Raw genomic sequence first — 20,085 nt, forward strand, 5'->3', positions numbered from 1 at the left:
TCCGCTCCGTACGCCTCGTACACACACGGCTCCGCTCCGTACGCCTCGTACACACACGGCTCCGCTCCGTACACCTCGTACACACGTGGCTCCGCTCCGTACGCCTCGTACACACACGGCTCCGCTCCGTACACCTCGTACATACGCGGCTCCGCTCCGTACACCTCGTACACGCGCGGCTCTGCTCCGTACACCTCGTACACGCGCGGCTCTGCTCCGTACACCTCGTACACGCGCGGCTCTGCTCCGTACACCTCGTACACACACACGGCTCCGCTCCGTACACCTCGTACACACACACGGCTCCGCTCCGTACACCTCGTACACACGCGCCTCCGCTCCGTACGCCTCGTACACACGCGGCTCCGCTCCGTACACCTCGTACACACGTGGCTCCGCTCCGTACACCTCGTACACACGCGGCTCCGCTCCGTACACCTCGTACATACGTGGCTCTGCTCCGTACACCTCGTACACACACGGCTCTGCTCCGTACACCTCGTACACACACGGCTCCGCTCCGCACACCTCGTACACACGCGGCTCTGCTACATCCACACTGTAAACCCCTCCTGACCCCACACATAAACTTCAGCTCATCCAGCACCATGACAACCAGCACAGCAGAGTCCTGCATCCACTGAGGCCCCTGATCATGTGACCCCTGACTCCTCCCCTCCTGTGACCTCATCACAGGTCCTGTGTGCACAGAACAGCCATATATGTGGTGGCGGCTCTGCAGGTAGAGGTATGTGGAGATCCCGTTATTCTCTCTGTGTATTATTTATTCCTCTTCCTTCTATATCGCCACCAAACTCCGCAGCGCATTGGTGAGGTGATTTATACGCAATTCGTGCTCCTCTGTGAAATTAAATATGCTAATTGTCTCTTCAGAGAGGACTAGAACTCTAGTGCCACCTATTGGAAGGAGCGATCCTAAGGCTATGTGCCCACGATGCAGAAATGCTCCAGATTTTTCCTGAGCGTTTCTGCATCTCCTTGGCAGAAAAAACGCATGCTTAGGCTGCGTGCCCACGATGCGCAGCGTAAACGCTTGGGAAACGCTTGGTAAACCTTCCCCCATGGTCTCCAATGCAATTCCGCACTGTCAATGCCCATGCTGCGTATTTTTCCGCAGCGTTTATGCTGCGCTCAAAAATCCGCAGCATGTCCATTAATTTTGCGGACACGCAGCGTAATCGCCGCCATTGACTTGCATTACAACGCGCCAATTCCTCAAGACTGCATCTGTACTTGCGTAATTGGCGCATTCTAATGTGCGGATGGTACCCAAGTCTGGAGGAGAGGAGACTCTCATCCAGACCTGGGTACCTTACAATCTGTAAAGAAAAGAATTGAAAATAAAAAATAAAGCTTATACTCACCTTCCGGTGTCTTCCCGGTGTTTTGTCCACGCCGTCCGGTCTCTTGCAATGCTCGCGCTGTTGTGAAGGACCTGCCATGACGTCACTGAGTCATGTGACCCATCACATGACTCAATGACGTCACCGCAGGTCCTTCACACCACCGCGAGCATTGCAAGACACCGGACGCAGCAGAGATAACACCGGGAAGACACCGGAAGGTGAGTATAATCTTTTTTTTTTATTTTTTACCATTCTTATTCTTCTTTTTAACTATTACTTGGTCACACTATATAAATCCATGCCGGTTGCATGGATTTATATAGGGTGAACAAGTTGTCAAGCACTTTTCCAAGTGATGCTAAAATCGCTTGGGAAAGCGCTTGATAACCCGCATGCAGAAATGCATGCAAAGACGCTTGACAAACGCATCTACCTGGCGGGAAAAACGCATGTAAAAAACGCATGCGTTTTTCCTGCCAGGGAGAAGCGTAAAAAATATGCAGCATTTCTGCATCCTGGGCACTTAGCCTTATTGTACATGCGGATTGTACATGCGTTTTTCCTGCCAGGGACAAGCGGAAGTGAAGCGTTCTTCACATGCATTTCCGCATGCGGGTTGACAAGCGCTTTCCAAGCGATTTTAGCATCACATGGAAAGTGCTTGACAACTTGGTCACACTATATAAATCCATGCAAACGGCGTGGATTTATATAGTGTGACCTTAAAGAATGGTTAAAAATAAAAAATAAATCTATACTTACCTTCCGATGGCCCCCGGAGTCTTTATTCGATCCGTCCTGGCTTGCCGGCAGCTCGCAGTACACTACACTGAAGGACCTGCCGTCACATGACTATGATGTCAGCGCAGGTCCTTCAGTCCACAGCGATCTGCCGGCAAGTGAAGACAAGGACACCGGGGGCCATAAGAAGGTAAATATAATATTTATTTTTTATTTTATTATTTTTTTCACAGGTTCTATGGTACCCGGGTCCGGAGGAGAGTCTCCTGTCCTCCACACCTGGGTACCATCCGCACATAGAAACGCATATTATCCGTGTGTGCAAATGTGCTGACAGGGATAATATGCGGTTCAATGCAAGGATATGGCGGCAATTACGCTGCGTGTCCGCAAAATTAATGGATATGCTGCGTGTTTTTCCGTAATGATAATCCGCAGCGGAAATTTCCGCAGCATGTGCACAGCACATGTGGATTATTATTGGGGGACATGGAAGGCCTTCTACCATGCGTTTTTTAAGCGTTTCTGCAGCGCTTTTGCCGCTGCGGAAACGCTTAAAAAACGCTTCGTGGGCACACAGCCTACTAGTCAACATCGACCCTTTAACGAGCCTTGCCACATGATTGCTACTTCCAATAGGTGGCACTAGAGATCTAGTCCTTTTCTTCTCTAAAGAGACAATTTGCATATTTTTCCCTGAGGAGCATGAGTCTCCTCACTCTGACATGCCAGATATGACATGTCACTCTCCACTTGGAGAAACCTTGCACCTTAGACCCCAGTCCAGAGCCTCTCACCTAGCCAAATCAGATCTCATACTTTGCCCTGATGAGGGGAAACACCGTGTCTGTAAATTGTGATTCTGGTTTGGCTTTTATCCTCAGTCATGTAGCAAGGCTCGTTAAACAGTTGATATTTACTTTTAGGATCGCTGCTTCCAATACGAAGAGACAATTTACATCTGTGCAGTGATTGCAGTTTCCTCTTTGCCTCCAGATAGTAATGTCCTCCCCTTTGTGCGTACACACTGTAATAATTCTCCGTATATGCCCCCTTTGAACACCACATAATGATATTGCCCCTTTTAAACAACATGTGGTCATAATTCCTTCTATGAGCCCCTAATAGTATAATATTATAATAGTATTAGTGCCCCTTGTGTGCCTTTACAATTGTGATAGTAAAGCCACCTATGTGCCTCCATATATTATATATGACACCCAGAAAATGAGAAAATTGATATTCATCTTTTCATCGGTAATTCCTCTACATACAGTGGGTACGGAAAGTATTCAGACCCCTTTAAGTTTTTCACTCTTTGTTTCATTGCAGCCATTTGGTAAATTCTAAAAAGTTAATTTTTTTTCTCATTAAAGTACACTCTGCACCCCATCTTGACTGAAAAAAAAAACAGAAATGTGGAAATTTTTGCAAATTTTTAAAAAAAGAAAAACTGAAATATCACATCGTCCTAAGTATTCAGACCCTTTGCTCAGTATTGAGTAGAAGCACCCTTTTGAGCTAGTACAGCCATGAGTCTTCTTGGGAATGATGCAACAAGTTTTTCACACCTGGATTTGGGGATCCTCTGCCATTCTTCCTTGCAGATCCTCTCCAGTTCCGTCAGGTTGGATGGTGAACGTTGGTGGACAGCCATTTTCAGGTCTCTCCAGAGATGCTCAATTGGGTGTAGGTCAGGGCTCTGGCTGGGCCAGTCAAGAATGGTCACAGAGTTGTTCTGAAGCCACTCCTTTGTTATTTTAGCAGTGTGCTTAGGGTCATTGTCTTGTTGGAAGGTGAACCTTCGGCCAAGTCTGAGGTCCAGAACACTCTGGAAGAGGTTTTCATCCAAGATATCTCTGTACTTGCATTAATGTTTCCTTCAGTTGCAACCAGTCGTCCTGTCCCTGCACCTGAAAAACACCCCCATAGTATGATGCTGCCACCACCATGTTCCACTGTTTGGATTGTATTGGGCAGGTGATGAGCAGTGCCTGATTTTCTCCACACATACCACTTAGAATTATCACCAAAAAGTTCTATTTTCGTCTCATCAGACCAGAGAATCTTATTTCTCATAATCTGGGAGTCCTTCATGTGTTTTTGAGCAAACTCTATGCGGGCTTTCATATGTCTTGCACTGAGGAGAGGCTTCCGTCGGGCCTACTTTGCCATAAAGGCCCGACTGGTGGAGGGCTGCAGTGATAGTTGACTTTGTGGAACTTTTTCCCATCTCCATACTGCATCTCTGGAGCTCAGCCACAGTGATCTTGGAATTCTTCTTTACCTCTCTCACCAAGGCTCTTCTCCCACGATTGCTCAGTTTGGCTGGATGACCAGGTCTAGGAAGACTTCTGGTGGTCCCAAACTTATTCCATTTAAGGATTATGGAGGCCACTGTGCCCTTAGGAACCTTTAGTAATGCAGAAATTCTTTTTTAACCTTGGTCAGATCTGTGTCTTGCCACAATTCTGTCTCTGAGCTCCTTGGGCAGTTCCTTTGGGCTCATGATTTTCATTTGGTCTGACATGCACTGTGAGATGTGAGGTCTTATATAGACAGGTGTGTGCCTTTCCAAATCAAGTCCTATCAGTTTAATTAAACACAGCTGGACTCCAATGAAGGAGTAGAACCATCTCAAGGAGGATCACAAGGAAATGGACAGCATGTGACTTAAATATGAGTATCTGAGCAAAGGGTCTGAATACTTATGACCATGTGATATTTTAGTTTTTCTTTTTTAATAAATTTGCAAAAATTTCTACATTTCTGTTTTTTTCAGTCAAGATGGGGTGCAGAGTGTACTTTAATGAGAAAAAAAAATAACTTTTTAGAGTTTACCAAATGGCTGCAACGAAACAAAGAGTGAAAAATTTAAAGGGGTCTGAATACTTTCCGTACCCACTGTATTTCCCCATCATAAGTGGTTCAACAGGAGGCCGGTATAGACAACAAGATCACAGACCCGTGTAAAGTCTATTGATTGGTCTAGTACAGAGCTGAGCATATCCAGCCCCCTTGCTATTCCTGCCCAGCCCACTGACCGAGACAGCCGAAGGGCTGAAAATAGGCCCACCTACCGCCTGCGCCCCGATCACCGCCATCTGCATCTGTCACGCAAGGTGTAGGAAATACTTAGTGCAGCACAAAGGGAAGAGGGAAAGGGAGCCCAGACTCTAGGGAAAGGGGGGAAATGGAGACCTCCTAGGTTGATCTAGCGTCACCCTGTCTCCCCTAACGTCCATGTATTGGCTTTTCACCAATCGCGTGCCTTGCCCTGTCTTTCCCTGGCGTATGGCTATGGCTAGGGAAGGGATGATATGAGCACTAGTGAATCTCCACTAAACACTATAGACAACAGGGGTACACAAACAGGTGGAAATTGCTTAGCTTTAGACGACTCCAGACAAATGCGCACACGTCCTCAAGCTCCAGCTGCTCTTCCTAAAGCCTTCACAAGTAGTAATGAATATTGCCGGCACCTCCCGCTGATACACAGCAGGTATTTATACACCCAGACCAGAGAATTAATTAGCCAGAGGAAGGTAGCCGCTGGGTCCTAGAGGCAGCCTCTAAGAAGATGTCTGTAATGCCCAATGTAGAGATCTCCTGCAACCAATTGCAGGGCAACTGTCTGTCACTTCTGACACACCCGTGACAGCATCCTCATGATACAGATAGCAGTGAATACATGGGTTGATGGCGGAGCTGCTGGCTCCTTCTTCCACCAATCAGTGTGTGTGTGACTGAGACGGCAGATGAGATGACATCACTACATTCTGCTGTACGGACAGCCAGTGCTACGAAGACCAGAGCAGAGTTCTAGGGTAACGGGAGCAAGGTGAGAATGTGTTTTTTTTTTTGTATAGGATGATTGCCTGTATATAAGAGGACTGTGTGAGCTCATACTGTACACACGGGTTTATGTGAGGGCCCATACTGTATACGGGCGCTATGTGAGGGCTCATACTGTATACAGGGGGCTATGTAAAGGCTCATACTGTATATAGAGAGGCTATGTGAGGGCTCAAACTGTGCATAGGGAGGCTGTATGGGCTCATACTGTATATGGGAGGCTCTTACTATATTTAGGGAAGCTATGTGAGGGCTCATACTGTATATAGGGAAGTGTCAGCATACATAATTCTGTTCAATATTAATAATAATAATAATTTTTATTTTTATAGCGCCAACGTATTCCGCAGCACTTTACTTATACAGACAATACAGAATAAGCATATCACATATCGAAAGGAGTGAGGGCCCTGCTCACAAGCTTACACTCTATGAGGAAATGGGGGAGACACAAAAGGTAGAATGTACATATATTGTATAATGCAGCCTTGATATACTAAATAGGATAAATAATACATGGACTGGTCGCCTGCCAGTATGTGTACAGTCCTGACAGAGGCTATTATGTGCATGGTTTGTATGAACCTGAAATTGAAGAAGATTTTAATATGGGGGAAAACTGGGACGGACAGATAGTGTGTTTAGGTGATACGCCAGTCTAAAGAAATGGGTTTTTAGGGTCCGCTTGAAACTGTGGGTATTGGGAATTAATCAAACTGTCCTGGGTAGTGCATTCCAAAGAATTGGTGCAGCACGCAAGAAATCTTGGAGACGGGAGTGGGAAGTTCGGATTATGGAGGATTTTAGTTTTAAGTCACTGGCAGAACGGAGGGCACGTGTAGGGTGGTAGACTGAGGCAAGGGAGGACATGTGGGGGGTACTGAAGCATGGAGCGCTTTGTGGGTAAGCATGATAAGTTTAAATTGAACTCTATATTGGATGGTTAACCAATGCAATGACTGGCACAGGGAAGAGGCATCGGTGTAGCGTTTGGCGAGGAATATGATCCTGGCTGCTGCGTTAAGGACGGATTGGAGAGGGGAGAGTTTAGAAAGAGGGAGCCCGATAAGTAGAGAGTTGCAATAGTCCAGACAAGAATGAATAAGAGCTGCAATAAGAGTTTTTGCCGAGTCAAATGTGAGAAAAGTCCTGATTCTTGAGATGTTTTTGAGGTGTAGATGACATGAACGAGCGAGTGAATTGATGTGAGGAGTGAAGGAAAGATCTGAATCAAAAATGACCCCAAGACAGCGGGCTTGTTGCTGGGGAGTAATGGATGAGCCACAAATGGAAATGGCAATATCGGGCACAGGTAGGTTAGTGGAGGGAGGAATATTAAAGTATACAATAAATATAAAATAATTATAATTTAATATGTTAATATTATTATTTCCATAGCAGCAAGGACCATCTCCTATGAAGCGCAGCCACATAAAGTAGAAATATAGAGATTATTACAAAATGTTTCTCACAATTCCATAATCACAGTGGAGACAAGCTTAACGATAACGTCAAAGTGGTTTCCCTTATCGGCCTTGTCTGGGGTCAGATGCAGAATAGATGTTTTAAAGCCGAAGGAAAGTATGACCTGAACGATGCACCCATAACTTACATCAACTGGGAAGAAAAGCAATATTCTAGAGCACATCAAAACGTAGAATAGTAGCTGGAGCTTGTTGTAAAGGGACGAGATATATACAAATGAACTGGTACCATATTCTATTGGTGGTACGAAGACTGTTGTGCCAAGTGTTATTATTTATATTGCTAACTGTGTCCATAATTTTCTGAATTTGTTTATAACACCTGTAATTCCAACTGATAAGATATAGGTATTCTGTGTCTGACCTCATAGAATCATAGAATGTTAGAGTTGGAAGGGACCTCCGGGGTCATCGTGTCCAACCCCTGCTCTATATGTATGAAGAGCTCTATCACATTATTGCTTTATGCCGGCATCACAACTCTAGTGATTGTATTTTTTAAATGGTATGTTTTTACACCGACTCGTCTTCTTCCCATTTAGGTTCCTACAGTATAACATACCAATAATTGATCTATATAATTTTCATGACCAGTGAAGGATGAATAGGGACAGGGACAAGATGGCAGAGAGGATGTTACACCTCACCCTAGAGATCCTCTTCTGGCTTACTGGAGAGGTGAGAGATTCTGATGAAGTCACATTACATCATTCTTATCTATGGGAATAACAAATGGACAGAACTGGAGAGGTGAGGACTCTGGAAAAGTCTGTAGTGAGATTTATTAATGTGTCTCTCCATAACCAGGATTACACAGTAGTGAAGAAGACCTCTAGTGAACGCTGTCAGCCCCCTATGTCTGAGGGATGGGGAAGACCCCTGAGCCCAATCACGGGGCCTCCACCTCACCCCCTGATACATGAGGACATCAATGGCCAGAAGATCCTAGAACTCACCTACAAGATGATTGTGCTGCTGACTGGAGAGGTGACACTGCTGGGAATGCTGGGACATTATACAGTAATGCTATGAAGAGATTGGGGGGATGATGGTATCATTGTATGTGTCAGGTTCCTATAAGGTGTCAGGATGTCACCATCTATTTCTCCATGGAGGAGTGGGAGTATTTAGAAGGACACAAAGATCTGTACAAGGACGTCATGATGGAGGTTCCCCAGCCCCTCACATCACCAGGTAATAGACAGGATTAAATACCCACAGCCTATAATTATCTGTATGTAAATAATGAATTCAGCCCCTGTATGTGTTTTCTCCAGATCTATCCAGTAAGAGGACAACACCAGAGAGATGTCCCCGTCCTCTTCTTCCACAGGACTGTAAACAAGAAGATCCCAATGTTTCTCAGGATCATCAGGTAGATGGAGAGAAGGTGTCATGAGTTCTACCCTATGATGTGTAGATGACTGTGAAGGTCTTGTGTTCAGTCTTGTTTTATCCACCAGTATTATATGTTTTATACTTGTCTAATGAGAACAGTGGACATGGCAGAATTAGAGCTGATCATAGATGTGACTTCTCCTTCTGTCTGTGACTTTTACAATATTTGTTTCAGAGTGAAGATCTGACCCATATTAATACTACAGTGACATATGTAAGGGGTGATGAGCAGTGTAAAGAGGAGATTTCGACAGGTAACCACCTAGGTGAGTAGTGACCACACAAAAAGATAAGTTGTGGATAAATAATTAAAATCTGTTTTTAATCATATCTACACAGCCCTATATCTGGCTGACACCGCTCTCTAAAAAAATGCTCACGACAAAAGAATACAGCAAAATTACTTGGGCAGGAGGGTGGCAGCTCTTCAGCTATTGTACTTGAAGACGACAATCCCATCAGACTGCAGCAGTTTTCATATCTGAATTTCCCTCTTCTCTCTCCTCCGATTACAATCAAGATACATCTTCATTTGAGTAGAAAAATGTCTTTACGGTCATCCAAATCTTCCCAGTTAGTTTTGTCTCATAACACACTCGAGCCTTCCTTATAATTAAGAACAAAAAAGCACACTAATTAAACAACTGATAGGAGCTATTTTTAACCACTTTCTGCGATGTACGATACATGCATAGTGCAGTGGGTGTCAGCTGTATAAATTAGCTGACAGTGCCGGCACTCATGGTGGCTACTTTCCACTTTGGATGTCACTGCCAAGATTAAGTTGGATTTTAGATGGTTGTGAACAGGAGGAGATCTCTCCTTCACCCAATCGTTCCCTTCAACTAATTTGCTGTATCAACCATACTTCAAGCAATTGCCTCCACAATTGCCTGTTAGACGTACTTAAAACAGGGTCTAAAAGGCTGTTTGCGAGTGTGAAACTGGCAGTTCTAATGAGCAAATCAAGTCATCTGCTTCTCTATTTCTCAAACCCATCAGTTATTCATTGCTTCTGTTTTAGTAGAGTTGATTTTAAAAGAACTATTCATTAATCTCTCCTTGCCCGCGTTTCTTTATATGAAATTGGCTGATTCTTTTTTCATCAAATATCTGGAGGTTCATGTCTCGTGTTTGTGGAATTACATTCCGATTCTCCACTGAGCATTTGAACCATGAATGTTGAACTTATGTGTAACACACGCAGGTGGCGCACGTGGTTTGTGGACCCACTGTCCCACAGGGCCGGGCCCATCTTCTTTTGGTGCATTGTTTTGAGGTCTATTATTAGATTGTGTTCTGCTTCATTGCATCACTGTCTTAGTTAAAATGCAGATTTTGCTTGCTGCATATCTCATAGTTTGTTACGGAAATTTTGATATACATAAATGTCATGAATTGTCAATATTAATTTTTGATAACATTCAAAAATGATAAAAATCGGTTTTATTTTTGGCAGATAACTGTCCCAGGAGCTCAGAGGAACATTGGGTATCTTTAGATTGTAAAGCAGATGATTGTGACATCTCACAGGATGCCTATAAGGAGCATGCCATAATTCCAAATCTAGCCCATGACAGCAAAAATCTGTCACCTGATTCTTTAGAACAGGTCTCACCTTCTGATTCTTCAGAGAATGCTAAGAAAATGACATGCCACAGAAGCAATGTTATAAGTCCTCACACAGGGAAAAAAACATTTTCATGTTCAGAGTGTGGAAAATGTTTTGACTGGAAATCAAAACTTATTTATCATCAGAAACAACACACAGGGGAGAAGCCATTTTCTTGTAAAGAATGTGGGAAATGTTTTAGAGAGAAATCAGATCTTTTTACACATCAGAGAATTCATACAGGGGAGAAACCGTATTCATGTTCAGAATGTGGAAAACATTATAATAATAAATCAAGTTTTGATAGGCATCAGTGGGTTCACACAGGGGTGAAGCCATTTTCATGTTCAGAATGTGGGGCGCTTTTTACTGATAAATCGTCTCTTGTTACGCATCAAAATATTCACACCGGAGAGAAGCCGTACTCATGTTCAGAATGTGGGAAACGTTATAATAATAAATCACATCTTGTTAGACATCAGTGGGTTCACACAGGGGTGAAGCCATTTTCCTGTTCAGAATGTGGGGCTTTTTTTGCCGATAAATCATATCTTATTATACATCAAGATATTCACACAGGGGCAAAGCCATTTTCATGTTTGGAATGTGGGAAATGTTTTAACCGAAAATCAAATCTTTCAAAACATAAGAAAATTCACACAGGAGTGAAGCCGTTTTCTTGTGAAGAATGTGGGAAATGTTTTAGCCACAATTCATATCTGGCTAGACATCAAAGAATTCACAAGCAGTGAAACCATTTTTATGCCCAGAATGTGAGAAATATTTCACAAAGGAATCATGGAGACTCTAGATCACGTGAAGTAATTATCCCACTCTACTCCTCCTTGGTCAGACCTCATCTGGAATACTGTGTTCAGTTCTGGGCACCACATTTTAAAAAAGACATTGAAAAACTGGAACAAGTTCAGAGAAGAGTTACTAGGATGATGAGCGGACTGCAAACTATGTCCTACAAGGAAAAGAATCTGGGAATGTTTAGCTTGCAAAAACAAAGGCTAAGAGGAGACTTAATAGCTGTCTACAAATATCTGAAGGGATGTCACACTGTAGAGGGATCATCCTTATTCTCATTTGCACATGTAAATAAGAGAAGCAATGGAATGAAACTGAAATGGAGGAGATACAGATTAGATATTAAAACTTTTTGACAGTGAGGGTGATCAATGAGTGGAACAGGCTGCCATGAGAGTTGATGAGTTCTCCTTCAATGTAAATCTTCAAACAGAGGCTGGACAAACATGAGATGGTTTAGTAAATCCTTCATTGAGTAGGGAGTTGGACCAGATGACCCTGAAGGACCCTTCCAATGCTAAAATTCTATCATTCTATGTCTTAATAACTATCAAAAACCCACATAACAGAAGCCACTTTCATGTAACATATGGAAAGCGTTTTAAACAAAAGCCAGCTCTAATTGCGCATCAGAAATCTCACACAGGAAAAACTATTTTATGTCCTGAATGTTCGCAGTGTTTTACATAAATAACATCTGCTTAAACTTCAAAGGAAGACACGGAGGTTTTTGTTTTTTTTCATAAAAGTACTACTCCGGGTTTGTTTGTTTTTATTTCACCACCGAATGAGTATCAGTAATGTGTATTCCCTGTGTTTAGCAAAATACTTACCAATCGTCATCTTCTGCTGTTCCCAGCACCTCTCTGATCCTCTTCTGTACCACGTGACCAGAGTTGTGACAGGCCAGATTACTCCAGTGTTTGCTGGGTGGACTAGAAGTCACTACTCAATGTAAGTTTATGAGACTAAGGCCGGCTGCAGATAAGCTTATGAAAAATCGTCCAATATTCATCCAGAAAACTAACTTGGACAATTTATACTTGTATGTCCATTTTTTTTTACATCTGTGTGACATCCGGTTTTATATATGTAATTAAAAAAATGCACATGATCAAATACAGTTTAATAATGGAAATGTATTCGTAAAAGCCGTATAGCACAAGGATGTTCTGTCTGTGAGCTGATTTTTTTTTTTTTTTGCGCACCCATAGACTTGAACGGGTGAGTCTCATCCGATATACGTAGAAAAGTAGCGCATCCAATTTTTTTTCTTACAGATGGTCAGAGAAAAATCGTTCATCTGAACATCCCTATTGAATAACATGTGTCTGCAAATGTCTGATTTATATGATCGTCTGCATGATCTATAAGAGCAAGGGTCTCATAGACTTACATTAAGGGCACAGTCACACAGGCGAATTATGCGAGGATCGTATCACAATGCTCACACGGCCGTCAGCTCTCCTTACCTGAGCGTGACCAAATGTATTTCTATGAAGATGTCACACTCAGGTCAGGAGAGCCGACGGCCGTCTGAGGATTGTGATACGATCCTTGTGCCATTAATACGCCTGTCTGACTGCACTCTAAGGGAGATAGTGACCGTTAGCAGTGATTTCTGGCCAGCCAGAGCGGTGGTCACAAGTTGGCAGATAGTGATCAGAGTGGCATCGGATACAGTAGAAGTCAGCTACCGGTTAGTATTTTACCTCATGCAGGGAATATTATTGATACTTGGTAGTGAAAAACCCGGAATGATACTTTAACCCTGTGTTACTTACAAGTAGTGCAATAAAAAATTCTTATAGTCAAAATAAAAGTCACTGAAGAGATGGGGAAAGCAATTTAGAACAAGAAATGTTAGTTAAGAACTTGCTTTTTTCACAGCATTGTACATTTATATTTTTCCTTCACTAAATGATTCAGATCATGCAACTAATTTTTAATATAAAATAAAGATAATTGGTGTAAAAACAAAATGTGGCTTTTTATTGATTATTCCATTTTTTTTTAAGATAAAGATTTATTAAAAAAAATCTCCAAACCAATGAACTTTGCGTTCACATGCAATGAGCATTTGACATTTCAGCTTCTTTTCTTTGCCAAATTGTTTTAATTCGGCTAATATTAAAGGTCTTTTCTATATGAACTGCTCTTTGAAATCCTTGGGGCAGAATCTCAGTAAAATGTAAATTAGGACTTTGAATTGGCCACTTCCCCACCTTTAATGCTTCTCTTAAGCTATTCAGAGGTGGACTTGCTTGCGAGATTTAGTGAAAGAGACCAAAATTAATTTCTGTCAATTAAACCAGGTCTTGTAGAAGCAAAGTGGCCCCACTCCATCACACTACTATTACCATGTTTGTTGATATGATGTTTGTGAATAACAGCTTTCTCTAAGTCCCAGAGCCTTAACAATGGCTTTGTTTGGTATCTGTATTTGAATCTTTTTAGAACATGGCATCATATCCTATTATTTGAGACCTTACAGTCTGTATAACATTGCCAGACAACTTCTATGTAAGTGATTATATTAATACTCTGTCAAAGTGGTCGCCTGGCATCTTTAAAATGGTACCATGGACAATCTTAGCACAAGCCACTCTACTTACCAGATTCCAGGGGGTTGCCCTGGCCTTCACCCTTTAACCCGTGTAAAGGGATCTGGACTTAATCAGGGGCCACTGAGCTGTATAGTTGTGCAAAAGTGGTCAGATAGCTGGGTCAGAACCAAGAAGGCAGAAAAAGTACAAAATCAGAAGATGCAATAATAGTTAATGAAACATACCGAGGTCAAAATCAGGAAACAAATACACTATACTGGAGCTGGACAGATCGGACTAAACCACAGGAACACAAGGCTACATGGTAGCTTCAAGCTGTAAGCTAAAATCTTAAGTAGGGTGTGGTGCTCTACAGTTAGCTGGAGCAGGGAGTAGATAACTCCAACTGGACAGCACACACTCCCATACTGCCAGACTTGATGGTACTGCATGTCCCCACCAACCTAATTTTGGTGGTTGGACTGAGCCTCCTCCGCCCTGAGCTTCTAGTTCAAAAGTCTCTTCTATCACCAGCGACGCCAGCAGAATGAATACAGCGGCAACTGGCGGAAGAGCCAGATGTTCCAGAAGCCGATCTTGGTGGAGATGTGACAGGGATTCTTAGATTCAATAAATGTGGCGTATTCATTGCTGGATGTGGCTTGTGAAACTGAACCTAATTGTCAAGTTCAATTTTGTTAACTGTTCGATTAGTTGCTAAAGTGGGAATTACTTTTAAGACCAGGTAGAGCTGAGCAGGATTTTTTTTCTTCAATACATTAAATAATTAAAAACAACATTTTGTGATTTGTGATCTTTGTCTAACATCAACTCCGTGACAACATATGACATATGCAATATGTTGTGTCCCTGACTTTGATGCGAGCTCACACACTGAGCCCGCTTCTTTCCCGACACATGATGGCTGATTTAATCAGCGATCATGTGCCTTTAACAGCCACGGAAGGAACAGAGCTCAGCTCGCGGTAGGTAACCTGCTAAATCCCTCTGTCAATCTCTGACAGCGTGATTTAACACCTGCCGACAGGGGCATGCATCATTCTATGCTCCCATTGGCACACCCATTACGTGATTACGGGGCACCTCTGGGTTGCCATGACAGCTAGGGATCTGCTGATGACCCCCGTGTCTGTCATTACAATCCTCCTGCGGACCATAACCAGCGTTCATCAGAGATTGTGATTTCTGCTATACATATCAGTGCTATGTATAGTATAGGCGATCAGGGGATTGCTGCTTCAAGTCTCTTAAGAAATACAGTAAAAAAAAAAAAGGTTTTAAAAATATGAAGAAAAAAAAAACAAAAGTTCAAATCACCCCCCTTTTGAAAATAAAACAATTTAAAAAAAATTGCTGCATTCAGAAATGTCCACTCTATCAAAATATAAAAAGAGAAAAAAATCAAAACGCCAGAATTACCGTATTTTTCAGGCTATAAGACGCACCTAAGTTTTAGAGGAGGAAATAGAAAAAAAAATTGAAGCAAAAAATGTGGTCATGATGCCCTATTAAGGGGGAGGGGGTCTGCTGCTGACACTGTTATAGGGGTAATGTCTCCCAATTCTGTACTAATATCCTCTATCCTGGTATATATATGGCCCCCATCCTCATCCTGGTATACATGGCCCCATCCCAATCCGGGTATATATGGCCCCCCATGCTGGTATACATGGCCTCCATCCTATCCCCATCCTAATATACAGTACATGGCCTCAATCCCATCCCTATCCTGGTATACATGGCCTCTATGATGAGGAAACAACTTATCTATTGTTTTTGGATTTAAATTATGTCATGAACTATTGAATAGTGATTTAAATACCGGGGAGGTCTATATATGTCTTATTTTTTAATAAGGCTTGGTTCATTGTGAAGGCTACATAGGTATTCCTGTGGGGAATATTACTGCAGGGGGTTAGTTATCCCTGATAAAATGCTGCTATAAGGGAATCTGCAATGCACTTTATACTGTCAGGCCCCCAAATTGGGGAGGCCTGTGAGGCCTTATATGCTGTGTCCTGGAGATATATCCTTTAAAATACCAATTAAGATTATTAATTCCTCTTAGTGAGGTGGATGTATCAACTTAATTAGGGGATCTGTGGTGGCCCATTGTTATTATAGAGTGTCTTTTTCTATGCTCTGTGGATAAAAGTGTACTATTCCCTTTATGTATTGTGCTATGGTGATCCTATCTGGATACGTCCAATCTTCTGTTATTAGGTGTTCCTGGGTTGTACTAATGGATTTTTAAGACACCCTCACAGAGTGAATATTAAGATTGGGGTGATTTATATAAACAGGTTCGGATCACATGCCTATATTTTAGGTCTTTTTCTTGTTACTTAGTATTTGTTGTGAGACTCTTAATAGTTTTAAACGTCAATATTAAAGGTTATTTTTTAATGGGTATTTATTGTAAAAAGGTTTCTAGGCTACCCACGTTATTTATCGATTTTTGTAAATTGATCGGATTACACTGTGCCAACTAGGGCACATGTGATTATTCTAGAATATTCTTCACAGCCGGCCATGGGCAGGTTTTTCACAGGAGTACAGTGATGACAGACACAGGGGTATTCAGCAGATCGAGCGATGTAAATCGAGCGACGCTCCCCTTGCCGGTGTGCTATTACAGTCACAGATTGACAGCAGCATCTAACAGGTTAACAGCAGCGGGCCAAGCTTCACTCTACCTGTGGCTGTTAAAGATAGATAATGCCTGAATACTTCAGCCATTATCTGCAAGGAAAGATTTGGGCTCGGTATGCCCATAAGCCGTCCATCCATGCAGTCTGTCAGTTTCTTATTCTATTGACAGTCAACTTTTTGGGGAGAACCAGCCACAACCTCCCAGATACTGATCAGAAAGGCAACTGTTCTCTTTCACCGTAAATCTCCCGTTTAAGAAGCGTCCACAAATTCTCTCTAGGGTTTAAGTTAAGTGATGACGGGGCAGTCATTATTCTTTCATCTTTTAGACCTTTACTGGCACTGAGCAGTGGAGACTTCAATGTTGCGATGGAGCCTTGTATTGCAGAAAAATCAGGGTTTTCTGGAAAGATGCATAATTTTTCCTGTACCACTGCTGGAAGAACATTTCTTCTAAAAACTGGCAGTAGGTTTGGGAGTTGATTTTCAGTCCATCTACAGCCCCAAAAAGGTCCAACTAGTTTGTCTTTAATAATTCCAGCCCATAACAGTGCCCATCTCCTCCCTCCTGGCGTCAATACTGATCCAGCTACAGGCATATACATCTGCTCTATCAAGAGTCGCTTTCAGCTCTTCAGTCCATAAAATGTTTGCACAATCTGTCTGCAGATATTTTTTTGCCCAGTTTTGACATTTCAACTTTTGGGTCTTGTTCAGTATTGGTCAGGTTTCAGCCTCCCTCATCTCGACTGTGTCTCTGAGTACTGAACATGTACTTTTGTGTCTTGCTCAGTGGTCTTCGGGCTCAGCCTCCTCACCTTGGCTGTATCTCTGAGCACTGAACATCTTGTACTTATGTGTCTTGCTCAGTGGTGGTCGGGCTTAGCCTCCTCACCTTGGTCGTGTCTCTGAGCACCTTGGACTTCTGTGTCTTGCTCAGTGGTGGTCAGGCTCAGCCTCCTCACCTGAGCTGTGTCTCTGAGCCCTGAACACCTTGTACTTCTGTGTCTTGCTCAGTGGTGGTGAGGCTCAGCCTTCTCACCTCAGCAGTGTCTCTGAGCACTAAACACCTTGCACTTCTGGCCTCTAGGGTGTGGTAGATCTTGAATATGACAGCCACTGGAGGATAATGGCTTCCTGGTCGCTTCCCATCTGATACTTCTTATATCTTTGACAGTTAATGTGCGTCTTTTTTTCCCAACACATTTTTGTTCCAAGATCTGAGCAATTTTCAGAGTGCTTCTCCCTCTGTAAGAGGTGTAACAACAATTTGTGATATTTTTGGAGTCAGTAAAATCTTTTTTCAGGGCCCGTTTCCCTGATGAAAACAAGCGGTCTAATAATTCTACACAACCTGATATAAAGCGTTGCATCTTTAGGCCACAATCCCTTCATTACACAAATACACATCATCTGATCGGTTTCATTCAATCAGCATTCCCGTTTACACAGCGCAGAGGTGAAAAATCTGCATAAAAATTAGTGTTGTTTGTGCAGAGACACAATGAGTAGATTAATGATGTTATTCCAGTAATAAGGGCTTGTCACTATAACACTCACAAAGTGTAGGGCAGTTCTGTATTGACTAGACACACCTGCCCATCCTGTAACACCACTACCAAAGGCTCGTCTGGTGACAACAGTGACTAATGCATAGCGCTCTCCTTGAAGTCTCCAACATTGTTGGCGACCAACATTTTTGCTCAGCGTGAATCGACTTTCATAAGTGAACAGCACGAAGGCCCACTGGTCCCTTGTCCAGCATAGATGCTCCCTGGCCCATGCAAGACGATGACACCTTTGCCTGGTGGTGTGGTCAGGTACCCTTGCAGGTCTTCCAGCACGCAGACCATGCTGATGTAAACGATTTTGAATGATCTGACGTGACACTTGGTTGCCTCCCACCTCCCTTAAATGTGCCTGGAGTTGTGTGGCATTCATCATCCAGTTCTGAAGGGCATTATTCACAATGAAGCGGCTAACAGTGTGGGGTGTGGCCAAATACTGATAGTGGGGCCATGGCCTTAGGTCACCTGAAAAGCTTAGAGTGCATTTTAGATTCATCCTGAAATTTCGCCTGAAAGTCGAATATCACTAACTTTAGTAGTGTATATACAGTGTACTGTACGTATATATTCTGTACTATATGTATACATCTATAAAGATAAGTGATAGTTACGCAAGGTGTCGCTCCTTACATGTTGTACATATGAGGATCTGCTTTGTACACAGGTTACCAGTACAGGTTACCGTTCACCTCAAACACCGCTCCGCTCCAAACACCTCGTAAGCGCACGGCTCCTCTCCGTACACCTCAAACACACAAAGCTCCACTCCAAACACCTCGTAAACGCGCGGTTCCGCTCCGTACACCTCAAACACACAAAGCTTCGCTCCAAACACCTCGTAAACGCGCGGCTCCGCTCCGTACAACTCGCACACGCGCGGCTCCGCTCCGAACTCCTCGCTCACACGCGCGGCTCCGCTCCGTACGCCTCGTACACACGCGGCTCCGCTCCGTACGCCTCGTACACGCGCGGCTCCGCTCCGTACGCCTCGTACACACACGGCTCCGCTCCGTACGCCTCGTACACACACGGCTCTGCTCCGTACACCTCGTACACGCAGCTCCGCTCCGTACACCTCGTACACGCAGCTCCGCTCCGTACACCTCGTACACGCGCGGCTCAGCTCCGTACGCCTCGTACACACACGGCTCCGCTCCGTACACCTCGTACACACGCGGCTCTGCTGCGTACACCTCGTACACACGCGGCTCCGCTCCGTACACCTCGTACACACGCGGCTCTGCTGCGTACACCTCGTACACACGCGGCTCCGCTCCGTACACCTCGTACACACACGGCTCTGCTGCGTACACCTCGTACACACGCGGCTCCGCTCCGTACACCTCGTACACGCGCGGCTCTGCTCCGTACACCTCGTACACACGCGGCTCTGCTCCGTACACCTCGTACACGCGCGGCTCTGCTCCGTACACCTCGTACACACGCGGCTCTGCTCCGTACACCTCATACACACACGGCTCCGCTCCGTACGCCTCGTACACGCGCGGCTCTGCTACATCCACACTGTAAACCCCTCCTGACCCCACACATAACCTTCACCTCATCCAGCACCATGACAACCAGCACAGCAGAGTCCTGCATCCACTGAGGCCCCTGATCATGTGACCCCTGACTCCTCCCCTCCTGTGACCTCATCACAGGTCCTGTGTGCACAGAACAGCCATATATGTGGTGGCGGCTCTGCAGGTGGAGGTATGTGGAGATTCCCCCTATTTTTCTATGTGGATTATTTCTCCCTCTTCCTTCTATATCGCCACCATACTCCCCAGCGCTGTACACAGATTATTGTCACACTCACTATAGTCCTTATTCACACCTGCGATTTCTATCTGTGTCTGTGCAGTGATTGCGTTTTCCTCTTTGCCTCCAGAAATAATTCCCCCGACATTACCCCCCCCCCCACATAACATTATTGCTTCTTTTCACCTGCACGCAGCCGAAATGCAATGCTCTGCAGCCTATCACTGGTATATATTTCTCACTCCTCTACGTTGTTTAATCCATGAT

General features: G+C 43.9%; 1 pseudogene; it reads left to right on the forward strand.

Moving 5' to 3' along the window:
* The first annotated feature begins 681 nt into the window (after positions 1 to 681).
* The window catches only part of LOC141270841 (uncharacterized), a 42,367-nt pseudogene continuing 22,963 nt past the window's right edge, over positions 682 to 20,085 (forward strand).

Source organism: Phyllobates terribilis, unplaced genomic scaffold, assembly GCF_046119375.1.
Source record: "Phyllobates terribilis strain yellow unplaced genomic scaffold, ASM4611937v1 Scaffold_5__5_contigs__length_657084704, whole genome shotgun sequence".
NCBI lineage: Eukaryota > Metazoa > Chordata > Amphibia > Anura > Dendrobatidae > Phyllobates > Phyllobates terribilis.